The sequence below is a fragment of the Pygocentrus nattereri genome, chromosome 22 (genome assembly GCF_015220715.1).
Source record: "Pygocentrus nattereri isolate fPygNat1 chromosome 22, fPygNat1.pri, whole genome shotgun sequence".
Taxonomy (NCBI): Eukaryota; Metazoa; Chordata; class Actinopteri; order Characiformes; family Serrasalmidae; genus Pygocentrus; species Pygocentrus nattereri.
Window position 1 is genome coordinate 18,532,692 of NC_051232.1, and position 27,714 is coordinate 18,560,405.

Genomic DNA, 27,714 nt, shown 5'->3' on the forward strand with positions numbered 1-27,714 from the left:
CATTACAACAAAGTTGGATCAGCCTGTACTGTGTTTTTCCACTTTAATTTTGTGTGTGACTCCAAATCCAGGCTTCCATTGGTTAATACATTTTATTTCCATTGATGATTTTTGTGTGATTTTGTTGTCAGCACATTCAACTTTGTACAGTATTCAATGAGAATATTTCATTCATTCAGATCTAGGTTGTGTTATTTGAGTGTTCCCTTTATTTTTTGAGCAGTGTACACTTTTGAAAAGTACACTTAAATGCATTTTTCTCTCAACTAGGTCTCCGGTCTTATCCGGAAAAGGACGGCATGGCTTCAGGTTTTCATTCCAATGGAGCATCTGCCTGGTTGGAATGAAAATCAGCACGACTGGCAACCCGTGCTTCCAGACCACTTTATCTGAAGAAATGGCCTGATCAGAGGAGCTTGGTGCTAAAATATTTATGATCAGTAGAGGGCAGCAGCACTCTCAGTAAACTGAACTAATTCTATATATTGGTGTGGTATATGTGCATGAAACAAGACCTGTTTGCAATTAGGCACTAAGGTCACCATGATCACAGTGACCGCAATGCTGCGCTGACCATCTTCTGAGCAGGAGGGCGTCCTTCCGAGAGACTACAGCAGTCTTCCCGGAGTCAGATAAGCAAAACATGATGGAAGAGAAGCTCCATCTATGTCGCTTTCTTGTATAAACTAGGCTTTTAAAGAAAGGGGCATGGAGAGATACAAAGAGAAGGGTACAGAGGGAGGAGACAGACAGGAAAAAGGGAGGTGGACAGACAAACTGACACAGAACAGAGAGAGAAACAGATGAGGTAAACGTATATTTTTAGCGGCTTACGTCTAGAGAGTGCCAGAAAGAGCAGGATGCGTCTCTGAGTAGTTTTCAATAATGCATCAGCATATGCTCTATAAAACTCTCTCTCTCTCTCTCTCTCTCTCTCACACACACACAGACATATTCATGGGTGCACACGCACATACACAGGCATGCGCACCCTCAGAGATTTTGCGTCCGTATACAGTATTCATGTGTATGGACTCTGTAAAGCTCAGCATAGAGAAACATTTCTGTCCTCTGTGTGCGAGTCTGAAAGTGCGTGACAAAAAGTTTGAGAGAGGTTATTGCGGACATGGGCGCGTATTAGAGGTCGGTCACCCCACCGAAGTCTGACAAAGCGTTGAGTTTGGGGTTTTTTTTTTTACAGTTGCCACTTGTTCATGATTACCCTGGATTGTCCAGGTACATATGTTCATATGTTAGTATTACCTATGTTTAAGCAACTAGTCAAACCATTTGCATATAAAAAGTTGGGTTAGATTAGTGCAGATTACCCTCAATGTATAGACATAGCTCTGCAAAAGAGTGGCTAACAGCCTGCACACATTCATTCAGATCCAGTATTTACTCGACCCTATTTTCAGATTCTTTGGCCCAGTCCTATTTCACCCCTCGGCCCTACCACTCAGCGCTTGGCCCTCCGTTTTGAGCGTTCATGTTTAGGGGAAAGGTGTCCCAATTTTTGTTGAGATAGAGGTGCAGGGTGAAGTGTTAGAGCTACATGGCCCTCCAAACGGAGGTTTTTCAGAGAACTGAGTGTTGTGAGAAACAAGAAAAACTGGCACGAGCGACCAAAGAAACACACAAATGTGAGTATTTTCTCGGTTAAAAATGACAATAACTATTGCATTATCATAGTTTAATGTCATTTCAATGCATTATGGTCATTTTATTTGTAACAAGCATAAGAAATCGCTAAAGCATGCTAATGTCTCAGTAGCTAGCAAGCTGATTTTCCCATTCCACCTTAAAAAGTCCAGCAGTGTTGATGCCTGAAGCGCCAGAATGTAACTGCTGCACTAGTTAAGGTGGAACGGGAAAAATCTGAAAAAGAATAGCTGGGTTTAGCTTCGTATCACCAAATAATTAGGAGTGGGTGATAATAAATAATTGTCTTATGCCTCGTCTTTGAAATCATATGATGCCCTAAATGTAACTAAAGCCCAGCAGCAGGTTGCTGACCTTTTCCCTTCTCTGCGGTCACTGAAGATGTTAATGAAGCAATGTTCTGTTTTTTTATGTGATGGTTGTCTCATTTCATAGGGCAAGATTTCAACCACTAGGATTAGGATGCCACTCGAAAACAAGGGGTAGGGGTAAAAAGAAGAAAAGGGACTGGGCCTTTTCCTCTAGTCGGGTGTTTTTAAGCATCTGAAGCCAATCCTGTGCTGTAGTGGGTGGCACCAGCTTGCTAACTATGCTTGTGTTAGCTTAGCTTAGCAGGCGATAGCTCAAAATACTTCAAAACAGGTTTGATTTGGACTTCGTCATTTTTTCCTCTGTACTCGTAACAGTCAGAATTAAATAATTCCTGTGGTGCTCTGAGCTGAGCTAAGCCTGCTGGCTTAAGCCAACGCAAGTGTAGTTAGCAGGCTGGTGCCATCCGCTATAGCACAGGATCGGTAGGCCACTAGTTAAGCTAGCTAGGACAGAGGATCAGAAACAGTTTTCATTTCATTTCACTTCCTTTGATTTGAGTCATTATCATCAAACTTGTGACACCTGTTCTGTCTCAAAGTCAGGGGTTCAGGTCAGGTTCAGGTTTCAAATTTAGAGGTACCAGTCGACCTGGGCTGGGTCACAAAGCTGAAGGTACAGGTCAACTCAGTTTCAAATATCAACTTCATGCCTGTGCAGCCCTCTACAATGTATCCCATTTTGTGTAAGTGTGTGAAAAGAAAAGATCTACATGTTTCAGTGTGTTTTACTTGGATATATGTGTGGTGGTGCAAGAGTGTGGGTGCTTACCTGTATCAAAGCGTGACTAAACACGTGCTGCCTCATGCTGAGCGAATGAAAGACAGACTCCGCAGGATTCTCCTGAAAGATAAATAAAGTTTTAAACACACACTCGTTCCCTCTTATGCAGCACCATCATCAGGGCACATAAATCCACAGATCAACAATCGCTGGCCACTTCATTAGAAACATTTTGTACTTTCACTGACTGGCCACCTAATTAGAAATGCTTTGTACAGTACTGCGCAATTCAGAAACCATTCAACATTGCCAGAAAAAGGTGACCACCTCGGTGACAGTTTAGTACCTTTTTTCTGAGAGTGAAGTAATCCCAAAGACATTCAGTGATATTGAGGCTGGCCGGTCTACTGTTCTGAGAATACCAGCAGCTTCTTTGTTTAATTAGTACAGGTTGATCGTCTCAGCATGTGCTAAGGGGTGTTATTTTGATCTGGTGGCTGTAGACGTGGTTCAAAGAGTCATTTATTGCTTTGGTGACTTACATGCTTCTTTTATTTAGCTCCAAAGACTTTAAAATTAAAGCTTACTTTACACCTCAACTGTCAAGATGCTGTGTTCTAGTACAAATATTCTTTTTTGTCTATTTCCTTTTTTCTGCTAAAGTACCCCAATATTTTTCAGCCTAATTGCATCAGTGCTGTAACGTTTATCACTTGAGTAATAATTTCTGTGCATTTCTCTGTACTTAGAAAAGAGTTGTCAGGTATAAAGCATAATCAAAATATGTCTAAAATGCTTAAATATAACATACTTTTTTGAAGGTTTATTTCTAATATATTTATTATAGGTTTATAGGTTTATATAATTTCTGTCAGGACTGGACCGAAATCAGACACTCGCAGATTATGAAGGGAGGTTTTAATAAAGGGCTTAGACACAAAGGGGTGGTCAAAAACAGTCCGAGTCAGCAGCAGCAAAAAATAGTAGTAAGGGGGCATACCAAAAGATGAAGTAGATAAACAAGCAAGGATACAAAACCGCTAAACAAAGTGAGTCAAAAACAGAAGAAAAGTTCATACATGAGAATAATACGGACAAGGAACGCTTAATAATACTGAGCTAATCAAAACTTGGCTAATCTGGGGATTTGGAGACCTCTCTGGTGGAAATTTGTAATTACACACAATGTGCAGAAGAACCTTTTGTAATGTGCAGTGCTTTGGACCCTTTTCTGAGCAGATGAACCTTATGATTGCGAGTGCGGTGAAAGAGTGTTCGAAGAGAATTCAGTCAAAACTCTGTACAGGATGTGTCTTCCGAGGATGTAAGTATGTTATCTACTATTACCAGCATCTTAAACATCTAGCCAGACCTTCTTTCTGAGCTTGTGTTAATGAATTAATTATTAATGCGGACATATTATCTGGTCTGGAAAACTCTGGCCTAATCAGACCCGACACTTCTGATTTTTCAGGCTTTGCAGGGCGACCTCTTTCAATTAAAAAAAAAAAAATTACATAGTGCAGCTTTAACTTACTTGGACTTTTAACTGACAAATTCTTGACAGTGTGCTACAAAAAGGCATTCTGTGACAGAACTGAGAAACTGCCCTGGCTTCTGTTATAGCAGAGTCCAGTACAGGGAAACACATCCATGGCAATTGTTCATATGCAGAAGATCCCTTTAATAACAGCATCAATTCTTGTGATTTTGTCAGTGTTACAGTTTCTTCATCCATTTCCATTACATTCATTTCAAACTTCAACCAACTACCATCTCTCTAACTCATCACAATGAGCTGAACTGGTCCAGCTAAATAAAAAAAGTAGTCCACAGAAATGGCCTGCTATTAGACTAATGCCAGACTGAATCTGTAGAGCAAAATGGAGTGAAGCCTCACGAGATTCAGGTTGACATTTCAGCAGACAAGTGTACTTAAGTGTTCTGAGCCTATTTCACAAAGCTGGATTTCTCATTGGACTGGATAAGATGAACTGAAAGTTAGGACTATCCATATACAGTAATGTTCTTTCAGGTATACACTTCAGTCATTTCTTTTTCTCTTGAGGAATTTTGTTTTTAGTAATGTACGACTTACAAAACGTCTGCAAAGATCTTAAAGCATCATAACTAATACACAGAACTGACAAGTAAAAGAATATTGTTCTTCACCATAATTACAAATTAGATGTGAATATAGTGTGCAGAAATGTTTTGCTGATGTTGCCACAATTGAATGTGAAGCCTTTGACTTTTGTTGTCTGTTGCTGCTTAGAAAAAATATTTCAGCGTTTATTTAACAAAAAATAGCATAAAATGACTGAAACAAATTGCAATTCTTCCTTTCTTTTTGCTTTGATGTTAGTTATTATAAAAAAACATTCCGGAAACGGTTGCTCCATCAGGATTTGTTCTTTTTGGTCTTTAATCGAGAAACTGATAAGGAACAGATACGGAATGAACATTTGGTAAACTGCAGCAATAGAAAAACATACTGTAGCCCCAGTGAAAATGCAACAGGCTACATTTAAAAACATATTTAAAGTATATTATTTGAAAATAGCTGAAATCGTTAGTATCTGTCCCTTTGGATGAGCCAATGGGCTAACTAACACTAGAGCTAACCAGTGGAATCTTAAAATCTTCTTCACAAAGATTTTGTCTTCTCAGTGATGGGCCATCATGTGAGTGTGTAAGAACAGATCAAGAACAGATAAATAATGGCAGCTACAATTTTAGTACACAGGGATGCAGGAAGTTTTTTTAAGTTGGCTTTGCTGAAATTTTAAGCAGTATGTGGATGTCATTCAAAGTGAAATGATGTTTTCATTTGAATTTTTTGGTAATTTCCATCAAACAAAACATGCCAAAATGTGCTATAATGTGGTGAGAGATGACAATATACAGACCATTAAAAATATATATATATATATGCCCATTCTGAATTTGCTGCCAGCAAAAAAAAAAAAAAAAAAAAAAAAAAAAACAGGATGGGGCATGTTACCACTGTGTTGCATCACTTCTTCTTTTAACATCACTCTGTAAGTGTTTGGGAACAGAGGAGACCAATTCCAGCTGTTTCAGCTGCTCAACAGTTCGGGGTCTCCTTTGTCATATTTTTAATTTCATAATTTGCCAAATGTTATCAGTGGGTGACTGGTCTGGACTGCAGGCAGGCCAGTTTAGCATTTGGACTCTTATTATGTAGCTATGCTGTTATAATATGTGCAGAAAGTGGTTTAGCATTGTCTTGCTGGAATAAGCAATGCCAGACATCATCTGGATGGCAGCATTTGTTGCTCTAAAGCCTGTATATATCAATCAACAAGAATGGTCCCTTCACAGATATACAAGTCACCCATGCCATAAACACTAATGTACCACCAAACCATCACAGATGCTGGCTTTTGAACTGTGATAACAAGCCGGATGGTCCCTCTCCTCTTTAGCCCAGAGGAAGTGGCGTCCATGATTTCCAAAAAGAATTTAAAGTTTTAAATCAGCATGCCACAGGCAGCACAGTGGCACAGCTGTCGCCTCACAGCGAGGAGGGCCTGGGTTCAATTCCCTGGCCGGGTGACCGGGGTCCTCTCTGTGTGGAGTTTGCATGTTCTCCCCGTGGGTTTCCTCCCAAAGACATGCATGCAGGCTGATTGGATATGCTAAATTGCCCCTGTGTGTGAGTGTTTGTCTGCCCTGCGATGGACTGGCGACCTGTCCAGGGTGTATCCTTCCTTATGACCGCTGACAGAGTTTCTGGATCCTGTTTATATACGGTTTCTTATTTGCATGGTAGAGATTTAACTTGCATTTATGGATGCAGTGACAGTGTTTTTAGAAGTGTTCCTGAGCCAATGCAGTGATTTCACTGTTTTTAATCCAGTGCTGAAAGTCCAAAAATCACAGCTGGCCAATATTAATTTTCAGCCTTGTCTCTTGCATACAGAGATATAAATATCTACGGTTGAATTCTTGAATTGTTGCACTATTTGCCTGCACAGTCTATCACAGAATGGTGAACCCTTCATCATTCACACTTCTATATAGTTGTGAGATGTTCCAAAATGTGTTGTTTTAGCATTACACAGCTTTGCTTTCTTTTGTTGCCCAACTTCTTTGAAAAATGTTCCTGGCACCAAATTAAAAATGGACATACATTTTTTCTCAGTTTCAACATTTGATATGTTGTCTTTGCACTATTTTAAATTAAATATAGGGCTGAAATGATTTGCAAATTATTACATTGTGCAGCTTCCCAACTTTTTTGGAAACAGGATTGTATTTTAAAGTTCAGGTCTTCTTTATTTGTAGTAGCAGCAGTTAAACAATCCTAAAATCTGGGGCTGCTACCATACCCTCAGCACCTGTAGTAGTAGCCTAGTGAGAGCTGCAATGTCTCTGAATTCTCATTCATCTTAGTAACATGCTCATGTTAAGTTACTTCCATTGTTTGGTAGCAAAGTTTGGTATCATATTGCCACTAAGAAAGAAAACTGTTTCTCCATTTTTGTTTAATTTTTGATTCATCTCTTGAACAAAGCACACTCTCAGAAAAAAAGGTAGGACACTGTTACTGGGGCAGTACCCTTTTTGTCACTGTGCTGGTACCCACAGGGGTACATCTCAGTACCTTTAGTCAGGGAACATAATTGTACCATAATTCACTGAAATTGTATTTTCTAAGTTGTACTGACTCCACACACCCCGCCTCGCCTCCAGGCTTTTTATTTTACTGTTCTGTTTTAAAACATTAGTTTATAAAAATATACAAATATCTACTTTTCCACTAGGAAAAACTTATTTAAGGTACACAGTTTGACCTTAAAACCACTGTTGCACCTTTGAGGGTACACTTACATTGTTTGTGCCTTGATGAACGAATTATGTACCTGCATGGTACCTTTATTTCTAACTGTCCAGCTGGCTTTATTGTGTGAAAATATCATGATGAATTGACCAGTAGAATGCTCCAGAGTCATTCGGAATAAAATCTCTTTACATTAACTTACACTGAAAGTTGAGCAGCGCTTTGCCTTGTCCTGTAAATTTACTGTTTTGGAGTTTCTTTGGATAGAGAAGATCGTAAACATGAGCAAAACTGTGTAAATAGAGATGGTACTGATCTTCTGCTGTCTAAACTGTGCTGAACAACATCACTGTAAATCCTCTCCGATTAATACACATTGTGCAATATATCACAGCAATTACTGTAATGACACTTTCACTATGCACTTTACACTATAATATTGATGCAACTCAGAGTTAGTTATGTCTTAGTTATGTCTATAATATGTGCGTTTAGTTTACCTCATACCACTCTGCCTGCTCTCATGTAAGTACAACAAATCTGTCTCATCTGCCATGTAAATATGTAAATAGATATACTTTTATTTCTCTTGTGCTTTAACTTATGTCTAGATTTATTTCTATTTTCTATTTTTCTGCAGAGTATATGTAAGTTTATGTGCCATTATATGTCTTGCTACTGAAACACTGCAATGTCCCTTTGGGTTCAATGAAGTTTGTTCTGTCTGTCTAAATAATTACTGAAATAGCAGAGCTAAAACTAGCTCTAGCCACTAAACTTAACAATTTTGCATTGCACTGCATAACATTGCTTTCAGTTTAAAAGCTTCAGAAACTGAAAAAGTCATTGATTTCCAGAAAAAAAAACATTTGTATTATGAATTATGATTTTAACTCATTAAGTAGGAAGTATAATGGAAAAAGCTGCTCTAAAACAATAGAGAATGCTTTACAACACTAAAGAGAAATATAGAATTAAACTAACACACAACTTAGAATACCTTTTATTTAAAGTGCCAAAGAAGATGACTTACAATAGATAATGACATTATATTAAGTATCAGAACTTTTTGATGCTCTCAAAAGGGCAAGACTGATGAAGAGGTCATGAAAACTGATTATTAGATTTTGTTATTATTGACTAAAATAACAAGTATTAAATGGTAAATCATTCCAAATCCAGCAGGCCTGAGGTCATATCCATCAATTCAATACATTTCATTCATGAATTATTTGTAAACTCTTCTTAAAACATAGCAGTTATCTCATTTACGAATAGAGTGTCAGTTGCCTGAGCCAATTTGACTATAATTTAAATGGATGAATTGAAATGAACAATAAAGCTGGAAATAGAGATATTATTCTAGATGTGACAAAGGCAATGTACATTAAGCAAGAAGGGCTCATGCAGTTCAACAATGTTCTCACCCTGACATACTGTAAGTATGACTGCCTCTGTTCTTAATCCACAGTCTGGATTTGCGTGTTTGTTTTTGTAATATCTAAGCCTGGATTGTATCATCGCTCTTATCCTTGCTGTACATCATCTTTTTTTGTTCAATCTTGGGATGTCTGCATGGAAATGGACAAAAAGGACAAGCTATGGGTTTTGGGGCAGTGATTGAAGCTGGTCACTTCTGGGTATTCCTAATTCTAGAAAGATGAAAATGCCAGAGCAGAACAAGAGCGATTAAGTGGAATGAAGCAGATTTACAATTGGAGCGGATGTTGGGGTTATGTAGAGCTGGGAAGATGTAATTACCTTAGACAGCCACTAGTGTGTGCTGTTTATTTATATGCGTGACAGTTGGCTTTGTACAGTGAGGGGAAACAAGTATTCAGACACTTGATTTTGTTGTAATATACACCCACAGAGCACTTTATTAGGAAAACCTTCTTGTTTCTACACTCACTGTTCATTTTATCAGTCCCACTTACCATATACGTGGACCTTGTAGTTCTACAATTACAGACTGAAGTCCATCTGTTTCTCTGCTACTTTGTTAGCCCCCTTTTATCCAGTTCTTTAATGGTCAGGACCACCATAGAGCAAGTATTACTTGGGTGGTGGATCATTCTCAGCACTGTTGTCTCTGACTTTACATCTACAAGGTGGAGCAACAAGGTGGAAGTGCCTAATAGAGTGGACAGTAAGTGGACACAGGGTTTAAAACCTCCAGCAGCAGAATGATCCACCACCCAAATAATACCTGCTGTGGTAGTCCTGTATATATGTATATATAAAACTATTTTTTTTTTAATTATAGTAAAAAAAGTATTCAGACACTACAAATGAACAACATTAGCTCTTTGTTGCATAGCTGTTGGCAATTTGAGCTCTGAGATGTGTTTGGTATGAAGCTTTTTGGAGCACTACGGTTCAGTTTGGGCCCACTGCTCCTGGTCTTTGAGTTAGACTGTCCTGTGAATCTTCTTGTGAATCTGCAGGTTGGGAGTAAACTCTGCAACAGTGCAGATCTCCAGGAGTTCCCCAAGGCTATGAGGGTCCCCCTGATGTTTGAAGTCATCATTTTCTCCTCAAACATCTCCCAGTGTTCTTGGGATCATATGCACAACCCTTTGTTCTCAAAACATGACTGAATTACTGCCAATGAGTTTTATTTTTGTTACATCTGACCAGAGTACCACTTTTCCCTACTCAACTTTCCCTACTCACTCCCACTTAACTTGCCAGTCAACATGTAAGTGTAATCAGATGTGTTTGTGTAAGTTAATCACCAAACTGTGTTGGACACCAGCCCTCCAGGACTGGAGTTTTGCAGTTGTGCATGAGGTGTTTGCTGTGTAATTCATTGCTTATTTTTTTCTGTTGGTCCTGCTGCCCAATTGTCCTGCAATGACTGCTGGCTTCTCCCTCAACTTCATAACAATAATCTAATAGAAATCTAAACCAGGGGTTATTAGCTGTGGTACTATTACCTTCCACTCGCCTTCTATCAATTCGATTAGAGTGGCAGGGACTTTTAAGAGCTGTAGCTTTTCCCATTCCAGGGTTATGTAATAATCATGTCCCTGAGAACTTTAGGAAGCCACCTTAAAAAAGCTTCCCAAACAATGGTCTTTTAAAATGACACCAGGTGCAATTTGCATGGGCCACACCCAAAATATAATGGTTTTTGAATATATACTTTTTTGACTACAAAGTGTATTTGTGTAAATACGTGCACTGACAGGATATCAAGTAATACAAAGTGTCTGAACACTTGTTTCCCCTCACTGTGTAGGAAAACGAACGTGTAGAATGACTCACCATGTCTCTACAGATTTGTTTATTCGACTGACTACAGGGAGCAATAAGCAGCTTTTCCTGTGTTGCACTTTCTAGGTGCTATTGACTCACTGTCACGACGTCTAACAACTGTGAATCCAGCAAAACTCCCACAAGCCAGCTCACATAAAGTTACAGATGGCTGGGGCTCCGTTTGACTGCATATCTTTTAGAGAAAAGCAGTTTTTTCTCTGCATCTACAGTGTACACTTGAATTACCACTGACAACAATGTCAACAGACGGTCTTGTACTCCCTGTATCCCTTACTTACAACAGAAAATAATTATACAGGGTCAAAAGTCACAGGACACTGTTTAATTTTATTTTTTATGCTGTTACAAGCCTCCACCATGCAGTGCTGAAGGTGGTGTTTGTTGCGGATTTTCGCAGCATACACAATTTGTTTGAGATGACCCCAGAGATAAAAGTCAATAATAAAATAAATAATAAAATAAAATAAAACGGTGTCCTGTGACTTTTGACTCACCCTGTACAACAAAATACAATAGATGCCAAGTGACAGATGCTTCAGCTCACATATATATAAGTCTAGCGTGAGGTGCAGTGTGAATCTACTGTAGTAGCTCCTGCTTATTGCCATCTGTTATAAGTGTTTTTAGAAGGTGAGGCTGTTATGAATGGGATAAAAAGATAGACCGTCCTTCATTCTCAAATAAAAAGGCTTCAAAATAAGGCAGAATTTTTGGCATCCATATCGCTTTCCTTGCTATTAATAAATTATTGTTTTGGACTTTTGTGAACCAAGGACACTGATTCTATGTTAGATCAGTCAGTGCTAGTTAGTATATAAGTATATAAGCTATAAGTCCGGTTCCAAAGGCTTAGACATGGTCAAAGACATTGTAAAATACCACACACATGAAAGTGAACTATGCTTATCTAATCTCCACCACTGCAATAATAACTTCAACTAGCACCCTTATGGGATTTCCAGTATTATAGTAGTTTATGGAGGTACTATAACAGCTGGATTTTTGGAGCTAGTAGCATGGGCATCTGTAGTTCACAACAAACAGTGAGATAACACATTTTTACCTTGCAGTCCTGCAGCTATGATCTGAATGTAAATCTTGTAAAATGTTGTTCATGTTGTAGTTTCTAGTAAATGGTACAAATAAAGCAAGTTACTACTGAAATTGAATGTTATATTAATCACCTGGCACCTTGAATTAAACAGCTACAAAGATGATAATAAAACACAACTTTTTAGATCTACACTGTATGTTCAAAAGTTTGTAGACATCTGCTCATCTATTGTTTTGTCTGAAATCAAGATTATTAATGAGCAGATCAGAGGGACAGTGAAGGTGGAGCAGTTTGGAGATAAAGACAGAGAGGCCAGGTTGAGATGGTTTGGACATGTGTTGAGGAGGAATGGTGGACATATTGGTCAAAGAATGTTGGAGATGGAGCTGCCGGGTAGAAGGAGAAGAGGTAGACCTCAGAGAAGGTTTATGGATGTAGTGAAGGTGGACATGGAGATGGTTGGTGTAAAAGTAGAGGAGGCAGTGGATAGGGCAAGATGGAGGCAGATGATCCGCTCTGGCAACCCCTAAAGGGAGCAGCCGAAAGAAGTTTGGCCACAGCATCTCATCTTCTAGTATGGTGGAACAGTGTTGTGAGGATTTGTTTTCAACCACAAGAGCATTAGTGAGGTCAGGTACTGATGTTGGACCAAAGACCAAAGATATGGGGCAGAGTTCCATCAGATCCACTGCTCTACAGCCCAATACTGGGACGATTTAAAGCCCTTTAGCTTATGACTGTTATTAGTTATGGTGGCCTTAGGCTCATGTGCAGCTGCTCCAGGGCATCCCATTCAATTGGCAATGCTTTTCTGCAGAGATTATGCAAGCTGTGTGTGCACAATTAAATACCTAGGTACACCTTAAAGTAGTTGAGTTCGCTAATGAGAAAGTTACTTTTGGATGTCTTGGCTTTTATATAGTGACGTCTTAAAGAACACAAGCTTTTTATTCACTTTACTGCTGGATGTGCATCAAGGACTGCTGACTGCCACTGATGATGACTGACTGATGGATGAATGAATGACCTGAGCTTGGCGGCACTTTATGTTTACTTGTCTTCTTTGTGGCTCTGTTCTACCTTAAATGTACAACTCACAACATTAAAACATATAAAATGACAGAAAAAAGTTGAAGATTTTATGCAGTGATAGTGACTGTTAGCTGTAAATTCTTAAGCTATAATAATGCTAATGACACACTGCACTCACCTAAGAAAGTTGTTGGATATTTAGATGTTTTGATCTGAAATGCTTGAGTATGTATTGATGTGTTTTCTACTCTTTCTTTTTCTTGTTTGTACCACATCCATTTTAAGACACTCTCGTTTCACAGAACACAAAATACTGACAAATACAAGCAAACTTTCACATTTTACAGTTCTACGCTGCTTCTTCGAGGGTTCTTTAGCAAAGAAAATGGTGTATATAGAACCATGAACACTCAAAGGGTTCTTCAGATTGATGGACAATGTGCTATAGATAACACCAAAAGGGCTCTTTTATTGTTACCATGTCAACATTAGATAGAACCCATTTTGGTGCTATATAGAACCCTTTTCAAAAAGGTTCTATATTGAACCATCTTCAACACATTCTCATGAAGCAAAGAATCTTGCAGAGGGTTCTCTTGAGAGTTTTAAACCATTTTATTTGCTAAAGAACCTTTGAAGATCCATATTTCTACATGTTATATTGGAAAACATAAAACAGGCGTTTCATTAAATTGTTGGTCTGTATGTTTCTTCTATCTTCTTGTGAATAAGCCCAATAGCAATTTCAACATTTAAATACTGGCACCTCAAACAGTTAAGTGAGTACTCAAGTACTCCCTATAGGAAATGCATCAGAAATTTTGCCCAGGTTAAATTAGTAGATGAGTTTGAAATCCAATAAAACAGCAATACCTACTAATGCTTTGTGGGACTTTTCTTTATCTGTAGGCTGCTGTTGCTAACAGATGTGTGTGTATATATATATGTGTGTGTGTGTGTGTGTGTGTTCTTTGTCCACCAAAGTTCAGTCTTTGAAGTTGGCTGCATTTTTGTTTGTTTTGGTTTCTCACAAACCAAATAATTCCAGCTACCAATTTAGAATCAGCTACAAAATTAGCTTTGCCTTTTTAGCCACGTCCTCAACAATTCATACTTAGCCACATGCCCATGTTAAGGCTCTTTCATATATTACAGTTATAGTAAAGCCGTTTCACTGAATTGTTGGTCTGTATATTTTCTTGTCTTATTGTCTTCTCACTGTATTTTCACATTATTTGTGATTTCATTATTTGACCATGTATGGAAGCTGCAGATTTCAATTAGATTGAATTAGGAGGTTGAGCTGAAAAATACTGGTAAATTCCTGTAAATCTAATAAAATGTAAATTCCTACTTCTGCTTTGTGGGACATTTTTTTTTACTCTGTAAGCTGCTGTTGCTATCAGACTGCCACATCCTCGTCCCGTTCCACACAGCCGTCATGTGATATTCATTTTTTAACATGCCATTAATGTTTAATAGGAGATTCAAGCTGCTTCTTTAAATTTTATTTATGCAAATGATGTGTGTGCCAGCGTTTGGCATACTAGGGAGCAGAAAACAGACATCTCTGGCATCTCTGTGTGTGTGTGTGTGTGTGTGTGTGTGTGTGTGTGTGTGTGTGTGTGTGTATCTAAGATTCATTGAATGGACAGTTTTATTGATCTCAGTGGACATCAGCCCCCTCCAACCTTGGTTTAAGTCTGAGAGATATATTAAAACATCTAAAGAGAGCGAGACCACTGCACAACCCCATTAGACGGGCCGAGACAAACTGAGAGAGATAAAGAAAACATCATACTATCAATTTCTTCATATGAGAAAGAAATCTAATCTTTGAGGTATGTTCAAAAGCAACATCTGCCGATCTGACTCGTCTGTTCGGCGGCTGCAGAAATGAAACAAACAGATTGATTTATCACCTCTGCGCGCGTCGAGCTTTGCTTATCACCTTCCGTTTTCACACTCCGGAAAGTTCCCACTCTTTGTCAACGTTCTCCCTCACACAGCCAAAAAAATCAAAAACAAAAACAAAAAACAACATTATTCTCACTCACCTCTACGTTCTTCTGCAGAGTCAGTCTGAAAAGAGAAAAAGAAGAAAAAGAAAAGAGGTTAGCGTCAAACCAAGTATGCATGATATATGAGAATTTTATGTAGCATTATTGCAAATTGTTGCATCCAAACCTTGTAACTTTGCTTTGTTTGAAAACATTTACTCCCATTTATATGAACATCTCACAAAGAATGAACTCATACAAATGGTCCAAAATTAGATGAAATAATGTGCAAAAGCAGAAACATTATGGAGGAGGCAGCTCACTGGTGAGCGAATAGAAAAGCTTGTAATGCTCAACATGGCATTGGAGAGTGTCTGGTCCCTCAATAAAAAGAAAAAGACTTTCCTGCTGGTTAAGCCACAAGGAGGAAAAGCCAGAGCGGCCTGTAAAAAGGTGTCTTTGTACAAACTATTTATGAAGTCTTGCTCGGATTTGACCTGTGATTTCAAATCTATTTTTATTAGGCTTTTGGATTCAAAGCTCTTTCTCTTTCAAAAGAGACAGGAAGCTGGTCTTGTATGCCTTATAAGAACTTCCTGGGGGGTGTTGCCAAAATGGTCATTGAGTGGGCAGCCTTTCCTATAAGGACATTGGCCAATGTCAGAGACCACCCTTTATTGGTTTAATTTCCAGTCAAAATGACCATTAAGTAAAGAAGAAAGTAAGAAGAAAATGACAATGACGGCTTAAACTAGTTTAATATCTATTTTTTTATATGGCCACCCCTTACTATTATACAGCAAGCATTCTTCTTGAGAAATGAAGAGAAATCCCACAAATAAATGAATAACCTAAATAAAGTAGAATGATCACTAAATCATATTTCTAAAATATAACAATATAAAATGATAACATGAAAATTATTCAAATGAATGAAATCATTCTAAAGAGCTGTGAAGCAACCGGTCACATGAACAACGTGCAGCAGAGCCTTCAGTCTGACGGCCACAGCTGCCCAGCAAAACACCAAAAATAACTGCTCTGTGGTTTAATTCCTGCTTTCAGTTTACTGGGAATAAGTGGTATTTAGTGAAGTTCACAGTGAGCCTGATGACCACGACTAACATGTTATTTCAGTAGAGGACAATGTATTTATGAATTGACTATGTCAGATATTGGATGTCAGTTCACCTTGATGAACCTGCACAGGCAGGAGTGGGACAAAATGATTCAATTGCGGGTGGGAGTGGGATAAAAAATTCTGATTTTCTGCAGGAGCGGCACGAAATCTTGATGAAACGGACAGGAGTGAGACTTAAAAACAGTCCCATGCAGACCTCTACTTCTTTGAGGGTTCTTTACTAGAACCATGAACTCTATGTAGGACCACTTCATGCTTAAAAAATTATTTGCATGTTAAATTAGCTCTTCATGTTGATTGTAGAATGTAGCTACAGTGTCAAGCTTGTAACAACAGCAGAACACTTTTTGGTGCTACATAGAACCAATTTAAAAAAGTTTCTACATAGAACAACATATAACACATTCTCCATCAGTCTGAAGAACCAAGTAAGCATGAACTGGTGCTATGTATAACTCATGGTTCTAAATAGAACCACTGTCTTTACTAAACTCTGTTACAAGCAGAGTTGATTACTAACTGGGCTTCCTAAGAAAACTACATATCCCTTACAACTCGTACAAAGTTCAGCAGGATCATGCACTGACTGCTTGCATCTTTCAGGATAGATTTAAAAGTTGTGCTACTAGTTATTAAGGTTCTAAATGACCTAGAACCTGCTAACTTCACAGAGAGTCTATCTGTTTAGGTTCCAGCACCTTATCTTAGATATGCAGATACTGAACTTTCTGCATATACCCTCTGTAAAACATAGAAAACAGGTATTAGGCTTCTAAACTGCGGAGCTCAATTCCACCTATTATTATCACGCTTTTGAGAAACAAATATGATGTGTACAGTTTAATTAAGACGCTGTGTCTCTTGGTATTCATCTATTTAGTTAGATCTGAGTCATTTTCTTACATGATTTTGAATTCAAACTCATATCTTTTTCTTCTATTACTGCTAAGCCTTATCACCTGTCTGCACTGTCAGCAACCACTGGCATGAAAAGTGCTATATAAAAAAGATTATTATTATTGTCATTAAAGAACCATCTATTTTAAGTATGTAGTGCAAATTTTCTGCTTTTTTGATGGTTATACATCCTTTCAGACCCATAGTGTTGAATTCTCTTCTCACAGTAAAGGGATGGACAGAAGCACCTGTGTATTTTTTGAGATTTGAAAAAGTTTGGAGCTTGATTTTCTCTTCTCTCTCAAAGACGAAAGCTGTTTTTCTGATGGAGACAGTTTTGGTGGTCTGTCAGGTCTCGTGTGGTTGCTAGGAGTCCTGGTTTGCTTTATGACTGAATAATTCACACTTATTTTCCTTTGACTTTCCTCTTCCTTATGCAAGTGGATTATTTTTAATTTAATCTCCAGAAATTCCGCCTGAAAAATGAATAACTTGGAGGCAGTTTTGACTGGAAATTAAATAAACTAAGGCTGTGACATTTGAAAAGCACTACACAAGTCTTCTACAAAGTTAACATTTCAGAGATATGAGGTTGTTATGACAGTAAAACAGTGATTTCATAGATATTTTAAACTGAAAACGCATTCATGACAAACTGAGAAGGAAAAGAGAAGGAAATATGTGCAAAGCCTCCTGAGATAATTCACACCTGTGCTTCACAATCTAGCTGCTTTGTAGTTTAAAATACCGCCATCTGCGTCAAACACCAGAATTACTTCGTGTATTACAAATACATTTTAGAACGGCTAAGCCAGACTCAGGCTCTGTGATCCTTTCATTATCTGCCATGGCCCACTTAACTGTGCGAGATCTTGAGAGAAATCTTATATGGGCTGTGTCCAAAAAGGTCCCTGCATTGGAAAACTAGAAGCATTATACAGATCATTCTACCCAATTAATACCAATGGTAAGAAAAAACAACTATTTATAAAACAATTACGTTTTCAGAGCTTAGATATTGGCAATGTGGTTATGATCTATTTAATTTCAAAACATTAAGAGAGATGGTAATAGGCTAAAGATAAACAAAATCAGTTTTAATTTTGATTTAAGTTCAGTTTAATACATTTGACTCAAAAATGGTGTGTTAGATTTTCATGTCACTACCAAAACACAGTTTTAGTTCATAGGCAGAGCCATATTTTATTGTATTTTAGAGCTGGACGTGAGACTGCATCCCTGTCCCTCATGGCCACATGGTGAGCAGTTAGATCCTATTTGAAGTAAATGTATCCTGAAGTCTGAAAATCAGTGTGTAACATTAAGAACCATCACTACTGAAACACACATTTACCACAGTTAAGTACACTTTTTTGTGTTTGAATGAAAAATATGATGTGTACAGCTGTTCAAAATATTTGGTAAAGTTGGAGTGTTATGATTGTTTTAGTGGTGACAAACGTAATGTTTAATCATTTTTTAAATATAAGAAACAAAATTAAGGGTAAAACACAGGGTCATTCATAGCAAAAAGATTTTAGTATAAAGTCCAAATCAGTTAAAACCAAAGAGACCAAAATGTGTTTTCCACTCTCACTTTGAACCGATTGTATAGTATGATCCATATATATATATATATATATATATATATATATATATATATAGATATAGATATATCACTGCTGTTGGAACAAAACCTTGTATCTCCATTTTTGTAGTTTTTCTGTTTTTCACATAATTTGAAAATGCCTACTATCCATTATATTGTATGTAACTTTCATAATGAATGGGCCAAAATGACTTGGATTCCATTGACTTACATTACATCCTTCTCCTGTAAAGTTACCATTTTGGAGATATATATATATATATATATATATATATATATATATATATATATATATGTGTGTATGTGTGTATATATACTTAATATGCTAAAATGGTCCACTTTCCCATCACTCTACACTGACAGTAGTAACTTCCTGTCACATAGGATGCACTGAATTGTGGGTATTCTCTTTTCCATCAGTATATACACTACCCATTGGAGTGCGTTGTGGGACTAAGAACACACTACGAGTGACGTTTTTCTATTTTCACATCCACTCATTATAAAGCAAAAACGCGATTAGTTGCTTTCTCACTTTCTAATTAAGTTGGTGGTTCATTGGTAGATTAGGCTTTCAATTCAGCTCCTGAAGGCCTAATCAATGGGAGAGCTTACTTAGCTATGTCTGCCTAGACACCTCGGATGAAAAAACTGATTGGAGAAATTTCTGGCATTTTAAGAATTTAACCTATTTGTCTCCAACCAAAACTTAACCAAAGAAGGAGTATAACTACAGACTTTATACAAGCACAATGATTGCAAAATGTACAAAAATTATATATATATATATCCTTCTGCTTTATAGTGAAAGGGACATATAATACTGTTCATCAGGAAAAAGCCTAGTAAGAGACTAAACCTGCATTCATCCAAATAACCTATTGCCAATGTTTTTTAAAAACAAGACATTATGTTTTACTGTATTCATGTTTATTTGTATTTTGTAATGTTACACAGGGTTTACAGGCGTACACTACAGTAGCTACAGTACACTTGTACTTAGGATATTAGCAATGCTGAAGTGTAACAGGGGGACAATATTTGTTATACTGCTGAATGTAAAAACTCTCTATCCATATGCATGATTTGGCAAGTGTGCAGCAAGCGTATGTTTGATACTCAGCAGATTTACTCGACAGTTCAAAGGTCATGTCAAGTCAATACGCTGACCCTTAAATTCTCCTGTGTGTGTGTGTGTGTGTGTGTGTTTATATATATGCCACCAAAGCAGGTCATAAATCTGACCCAGCTGTGTCCATCATGGGCAGAAAGACAAGTCTTTCTTGTCTTAACAGATCATACCATATATGCACAAACACATATGCACATGCACATGCATATGGATACACACACACAATGTGTGTGAGTGTGTTAGTACCAATATGTAATACTAACATCTCATATGCTCACTGTCGGACCAAAATCTCCATTTTACAGTTTTCATCATAATTTAAAAATACCTGTTGTCCTTTACATGGTGTGTAAATTTCATGATGAAAAGACCAAAGGAAATGGCCAAGAATGACTTGGAAAAATGTCTGGTTCCATTGACTTACATTAAAAGTAAAGTATGTTTTTCCTTCTCCTTATTTAGGAGATACAAGGTTTTGTTCCCAATAAAAGTGATATCATTCATATGTGAGTATTTATATGTAATAATAAATGTGTGTGTGTGTGTATCTCTCTCTCTCTCTCTCTCTCTCTTTCTCTCTATACACACACACACACACACACATATATATATATTGCTGATGTTGGGAAAAAACTTTATATCTCCTTTTTTATGTTTTCCGGTTTTTGACATTGTATGTAAATTTCATGATGAATAAAAGAAAGATATGAATGAAAATGACTTGCAAAGAGTGGACTTGCATTAAAAATGAAGAAGGCTTTTTTTCCTTATTCTGTAAAGTTACCATTTTGGAGATTTTCTTGCAACAACAATTATATGTATGTATATATATTTATATGTATTTATATATATTAAATGCATAATGCATATATAATGTGTATGAACAAACAGACATACACTAACGTATATACATGTATGTATCTAAATGTACTTTTCTAAGCCTAACTCTGACCCTGACTTTACGTAACCAGAATTTTATTAATGAAACTTGTATGTAACTTTTGTAAAAAAAAACAAAAACAAAAACAAAAGAAAAACAACAAAGAAATTGAGGACCATTTTCTAGGTTCCAACACTGCACATTTTTCTCGTTTTCCTACATAATGAGGACCTTCAAGTCCTATAAAAGTAATAAAACACTCACCCACTCACACATACGCTTAAAAATTCAGATAATTCCTTCTTTTTCGCTCTCGTTCCCACCTTCTCTCTCTCGCACACTCTCTCTCTCACACCCCGTGTCTCAAGAAAGTTGTTTGACTCTGTGCCTAATGATAACAGATGAGGTGTCAATGTGAAGGTGAGAGAGACTAAGTCATCCTCACGGTGCGAGCAGGGTGTTACACCATTTGCTCGTCCCCCTTCCCCCTCTCTCGCCCTGCTCTCAAAGCACAGATACGAGGGGGAGAGATGGCATTTGGAATCAAGATTACTGCGGATCAGATTGTGTGATTTATAAACTAGCAGGCAAAAAGAATAGCTTAAATGCTGTCTTCACTGATACACACCAAAATGAATGCAAACTCATGCCTGGCCACACTACAGGATTTAAAATCCTTTACAATAGTCATTGATCACATGTTTTTTGGTCCTTTGCTGTCCTTCATTTATCAGTGTCTCCACACCACAAGGTTTGCCCAGAACATAGTAGCACACAGTCTCAGATTACGCTCAGGAACCAGAGTCTCAGTTTTATCCTAGATTTAATAAACAGTAATATAACCAGAACGGGTCGGCAAAACTAAACACTAAAGGAAAATGTATGTGTATATATATATAAATGATGGTAACTTTATAGGAGAAAGACAAACCTATTTTACCTTCAATATCAAGGGACTCAGATATCTTTCCAAATCATTTCTTTTGATCCATTCATCATGAAATGTATACACAATCTAAAGAACAACAGGCATTTTCAAATAATGCCAAAAACTTTTTTTTGCCCACTTTTCCCCTTAAAGTAGTCATTGTCAAGTCTACATGCTGGTTAGGTTTCCCCCATCACACGTTTCTTCTGAGAGATGTGAACTCAGCCAAAACATCTTTCCAAACGGCCAAACTGCCCACTGATCACACAATGTCTTTGGATAACTCATTATGCTAGAAGGAAAAAGCTAACTACGTTAGCTCAGAGAGAGTGGGGACCTTTATGCTCTCTTGGACTCACAAATGGGGATGGCGTTGGCAGGGATCGAGCTCTTGAGCTACCGATGATAGGGTCAACAGTTACGCTGCATTCACACTAATCCAGCATGTCAGCAATTAATGTGTCCTGCCTCTTCAGTTGGCTGCAAATGGGTGTTATGGAGGAGCTCCCCACAAAATCTCACCGAAATGGAGTCTCACTAAGTCAATAATTATGTATAATTATGTAATTAATACGTTCATTTCTTTTGAAAAACCACAAAGTCAAAGTCGAATGCATCGTTTATATCTAACACGTTCCAAAATGTTAATAAGGTTAAACTTGGACCGATTAGGATTTAGATCATTGATCCAAAATGTTAATAAGGTTAAACTTGGACCGATTAGGATTTAGATCATTGATTAAGTCATTGACCACTTTTAGTCAACATTTCATGAAAACAGTTGTGCTTATTTCTGAGCTTTTAACACTGATTTACCATGTAGCACAGAGTTGTGAGCTGCACTTGCGTTTTGACTGGGTAAGTGCATTGCAATGGCTGGATTTATTCACATAAATTTCAGCTCGCCTCAACTTTAAGATGCACTGAACGCCCCAAACTTGACATGTCAGACATGTCATGCGCCGAGAAGCCGTGTCAGATGGAACCGATACTTCCCACTAAAAATGGATGGGATATGTTGCGGTGTGTTGATGTGCTGAAGCAATGTTAATGTTAATATATACATCTTATCATGGACAGTAATACCAACTTGACATAGAATTGATTATGATAACTGATAATCTCAGCCAGTGTGATTTTATATGGTCAAACTGTTGTGATTGCCTGTCAATAGGTGAATTGTCAGCTTTGACTATTAGTTCTCAACCATCAAAGAGTGATAACATAATGTTAAAGCATTAAAACTCTCTGTTTGAGGTGAGCATTCATTATAATATAAAAGTAGTGACTTCAAAGCAATACTGATGCTTTATCTGTGGGAGTTTCCCCAATGACAATAAATCCTTGAAACCTCAGTAACTCAGCAGCCCACTCATATATCAGTCGAACCCTAGTCAACAAGCTAAGGCTCATTATTCAGTACCTACACAGAAAACACTGCAAAATGATTGAGTTCTTATTAAACAGTACGGGTGAGTATCGAAAGTGTGTGAATGTTAAAGAGTTAACTGATCTAAAGGCTGTGTTCCCCATGTAAGCTCAGGCCACTGTCTACAGGTAATCCATAGTGGCTGAATTTGTCTCCTCTACATACTTCCTAGCATCATCCCTCAAGTTCTGAGATTTAAATATATTTTCCTGGCTGTATCCTCACTTGAATTCCTCCTCAAATCACGTCTTGACAAGCAGTGTGGCATCTTACATTGTGTTGTTGCAACACCAGTCATTTCACTGTGGTTTTCCTTTTCTTTTTAAGTGAATACAAGGGATCCGTCCCTTCAAACGCATCAAAAACAGTTGCTAAGCATCAGTGTACGGCATGCATGCACTTCTTTTTTAAGAGAATTTGAGGTTTTCTCTGTTGGTAGTCTATTATTTTCCTATTAAACATCTTAATAAATACATGACTGGGCCATTCTACAACACCTGTATGTGAATACAGTTTCACTGCCTCAAAATAAAGTTCATATTAGGCATTTCTGTCTCCTAAAGTCTAAAAATGTCATGTGGTATGCACATATATGGTTGCACATATGCAGATTATGTACACTATTAAATAAAACGCAGTTTAGTAATTCAATTGTAATATGATTCATATTTGTACAATTGTACAACATTTGTGAGTTTTGATTTCTTCAAACGTCATGTGGCACAACCAGAAACAAAGGACCTTTATTCTGACAGGCTTTTAAGATTGAGTGGGCAGGGTATTGTCTCATAAAAAAGACCCCCACTAGACCTTTTTTGGGGTTCAGTTAACAAGTCATGTGGTGCGACCCCACAACAAATGTGTTATTAATAATAAAGTAATAATGTTTTGTTCATTAAAAAATATAACATTGTGTTCAATGGCAAATGATTGTATGCGTGTTCAAGGGCAAAGGCTAATTTCCACGCATTTTCAGCTGTGGTGAATAACTTGAAATTATGACATATTTTATTAATGTGTGGTTGCACCAACTGGCAGTTTCTTGGTGCTCCTAATTAAATGTGTTTATGCCATTATAAAAGCAGTGAGACCGATAACAACACATTAAATAAATCCTTGCAAATACAAAGTCTCATTACAGTAGTGTTGTAAAAGTAATTGATTAAGTAATTATGCTCATGATTAGTAAAGACCTTTTTTATTTCCTTTAAAGTGAAATAGAAAGATATTTTTTAATGTTGAAATAAAAAAGAAATGTATTTGAAAATTAGTGTCTCATTTTTTCATGTCACTGCCAAAACAGAAGAATTTTTATCTGTAGGTGGAGCCTTATTTTAACCACACCTTTGCATTTTAGAGCAGGAAGTGGGACTGCATCCCTTTCCCTCATGGCAACATGGTGAGCAGTTAGATCCTATGGTTTTGAAGGTAGAAAATGGTAGAAAATGTGTCCCAAAGACTGAAAAGCAGTGTGGATCATTAAAATTGTCACTGCTGAAAAACACAGATTTTCAGCACTTACATTATGAAAAATATGACTTTATTTGTACAACTGATAAACACTATTTGCTAGTCATGTGCTGGCTGGTCTTCTCAAGTTGTGCTCATAATGAGCTAGACTTATCACTACTAAACAGTCACTACTGAAACATTTGGAAAACTTTGGTGGTGATAAAATGTTTCATTATTTATTTTATAAAAATAAACATAATTCAATAATAAAATCCCAGGCTTATTACACACTAAGACGTATTGCTCAGTAACTACAGGGATTTCAGTGACAACTGGTTCAGCTATTCTTATGTTATACAAATATGCAATAAAACATTGGGCCTGTCGGTGAGCCCGGGCCATTTAAGACCTTAAGATATAAAGGCATTCAAAGCAAAAGGATTTTGGTCTAAATTCTAAGTCAGCCATAAATCCATGATGTGTTTTTAACTGGTAGAGTGATCCATATATACACACAATGCATACAAATGGATGCATCTATAAGGTTCTGTTCCAGTAGAAGAGTGAAAACTATGCATTATCATCAGATAGACTGCTAATGAATCATGTACATTTGTCACATTAATCACATTTGAACCAAGGAGAGTTACATCTGTGCACTTCTATTGTAATGTTTTATAGCCTGTAGTGCCTTGAAGTCAAGCAGGCGCTGGTCAGCACTTCTTTAAAGTCTTGTTGTATGTCAAAATATGACTGGGCCAAACACATATCAAAACTGCTTATGCGCGTTTCTTGGCTGTCAGAGAAAGCAGCAGATTGGGATGACCTCTGGCTCTCGGGAGCATTCACTTGTACACATATGCTCACGTGGGCAACATGCATGACACGGTGACACAGGGGTATCCCCTCTACGTGTCAACACACTGCGCGGCAGCGTACTCCGTCACGGACATTAGCTTTGTCTGCACCTGTGGCCTACAGGTGGGCTGCAGGTAAAAATGATGCATGCTGCATCAAACCATAGACCATATGATGTAATACACCCTGTTCACCACAGCCTGGGCTATGAAACTCTAATTTTTTTTGCCTGCAATAAGGTCTCTCCTATTGTTCTTAGAGCCTCACCTGCACTCCCCCAGAAGAGCACATATGCAGGTGAATGTCTTTAATCATTGGCACTGTTTTAGGTCAGTGCTACTGCAGACTAGAAGTGAAGGATTATATTGTCTAGACTGTTCAAGCGCTCTAAGGTATAATATACAAAAATAGCAATAATGGCAAGGGCTACATAATCAATCTCTATGAGGAATACAGAGAAAGTGCATTGTGTAGCCAAACTGTATATACATAACAGCAGCTAAACCAATAATACTAAAACTAGCATGTGTTATAGAAACACTTCTAGCAATGATAGTATGTGATATGTAAACAATATAATGATATATAGAAATGTACTATACTATATAGCCAAAGTACACAATGAAAGGTGATTATGTGCTAATGAATTAAACTACCTCAACAACAGACTTTATGTGCTATACAACCTTATATAACCATGTGTACAGTCCTACAAACCATAGGCTAATCAAGCAACATAAGCAACAAAAGCAACATATTGTATCATATAAACGCACACAATAACAAGTAAGCAAAAATACCAATAAGGCTATTTGAACAAGGGTAATTAAATGAATAATGGCTGTTAATAGTGTTCTGCATGATTAATCTATAAAGATAAAGGCCATTTTGGGACGTTCTATCCAAACATACTGCAAAAGCAATGCCATTTAGAGCCATAATAGCACTTGCTACCTAATCAAACTTCATAAACAATAATAATTATAGTGACAAATAATATGTGGCATTTAATTAAGCTCTACAAACAAAAATAAAGCAAGGACAGCAATTAAACAAGAGCGGTTAGCGGTACATATAACCAAACTACACGAAAGCAACAGTGACAGGTGCTAATTAATGGAAGTACACAAACGGGAGACATTACGTAATGATAGCAAGAGGAGCATGTGCTAAACAAACTATACAAACAACACTTAATATGCTATGTAATCAACGCAAAGAATAGCAATGATAATGGTAATGGGAAACAAAGTAATAATGAGAGTTAGCATGTCATGTGATTGAGCTAGAAAGAAAAGCAATAAAGGCATTAACAAGACTTATTATAAGGAACTATCCAATCAAAGCACCCAAGCAACAGTAATTAACCCATTCATCAACTACATTTAGCTCTGATTTGTCTAAAGTGATGGGATTTGTTGTAGTTAGACTCTTCACAGTCAAATTTGCTCCCAGGTGACCAAAAGACTGTGATATGATGAGTGATAGAAACATACAGTTTGATGGATTTTGCGCTCAGACACACTCAGACCTATTTAAGATATGGATATTAATAGCTTAAGTCAAAACAGCCATACTAGCCTATAATAAAGTGCCACACAATCAAAGTGTGAGAAGACAGTAGCAGCAGTTGAAGCTGGTGTGTGTCTTGTGATGAGCCTATCTAAACACCAGTAATTAGAGACAGCACATGTAAAGCTGAGCTGAGTGCTGGACTCACCGGATGGTCCCGTTAGCGGTGGGGTGAGGAGGAGAAGGCGGCGGAGTCTGCACTCTCTTCACCGAGCACGGACACGCTGAGATCCGGGAACTCAAGACCGCTAAAGAGCTTTAGACCCTCTTTCAGGGCTGTAAAGCCGGAGACTGAATGTGGCTCCGTACAGAGAGCACACTGTTACCTCAGAAAGAGGGGGAGAGGGAGGGAGTGATGTGCAGCACGAGGAGGAGCGTGCACACACACATACACATACACACACAGTGAGAAGTTCTCACCAGCTTGAGGATGAGGAGGAGGACATGCGTGTATGTATATGAACCATCCTACTTTAGAACTTAGACTTATTTAAGGACTCTATCATATATATTTATATATTTTCTATAGGTTCTATTGGGAGGTGTCTGTCACAAACCCTAACACCTAAATTTACATTGGTAAAATAATCCTTCCTTCGTTTTTATATGATTTTCTGATTTGAAGTTAAAAGATTGAGTTAAATTTTTAAACAAAAACTAAATATTAATTTTTTTTTAATATATAGAGGACATGGGAAAACTGTGTAAGAGCTGGTAGAGCACTAAGACTGTCACCATCAAATAAACAGTACTAAATAAAAAAGAAGAAAGCTCCACTTTTGCTTCAGATTTGAAAAACATCCACAGGTATTTCTGTCCATCCTTCCACTATGAGAAGACAACTCAGACAAAGAAGCTGCTGGTGTCCTCAGAATGACCCTCCACTC

The 27,714-nt window shown here is 37.5% G+C and overlaps 1 protein-coding gene across 11 annotated transcripts in view; it reads right to left on the reverse strand.

The window, feature by feature from the left end:
* The window catches only part of ptprdb (protein tyrosine phosphatase receptor type Db), a 112,454-nt gene extending 85,331 nt beyond the window's left edge, over window positions 1–27,123 (reverse strand). For all 11 annotated transcript variants that reach the window (XM_037532593.1, XM_037532597.1, XM_037532589.1 and 8 more), the window contains exons 1-3: window positions 26,976–27,123; window positions 14,987–15,011; window positions 2,803–2,874 (exon numbers count right to left, since the gene is read on the reverse strand). The gene's annotated coding sequence lies outside the window, so the exon portion shown is untranslated. The remainder of the gene's footprint in view (window positions 1–2,802; window positions 2,875–14,986; window positions 15,012–26,975) is intronic.
* Window positions 27,124–27,714: the final 591 nt, after the last annotated feature.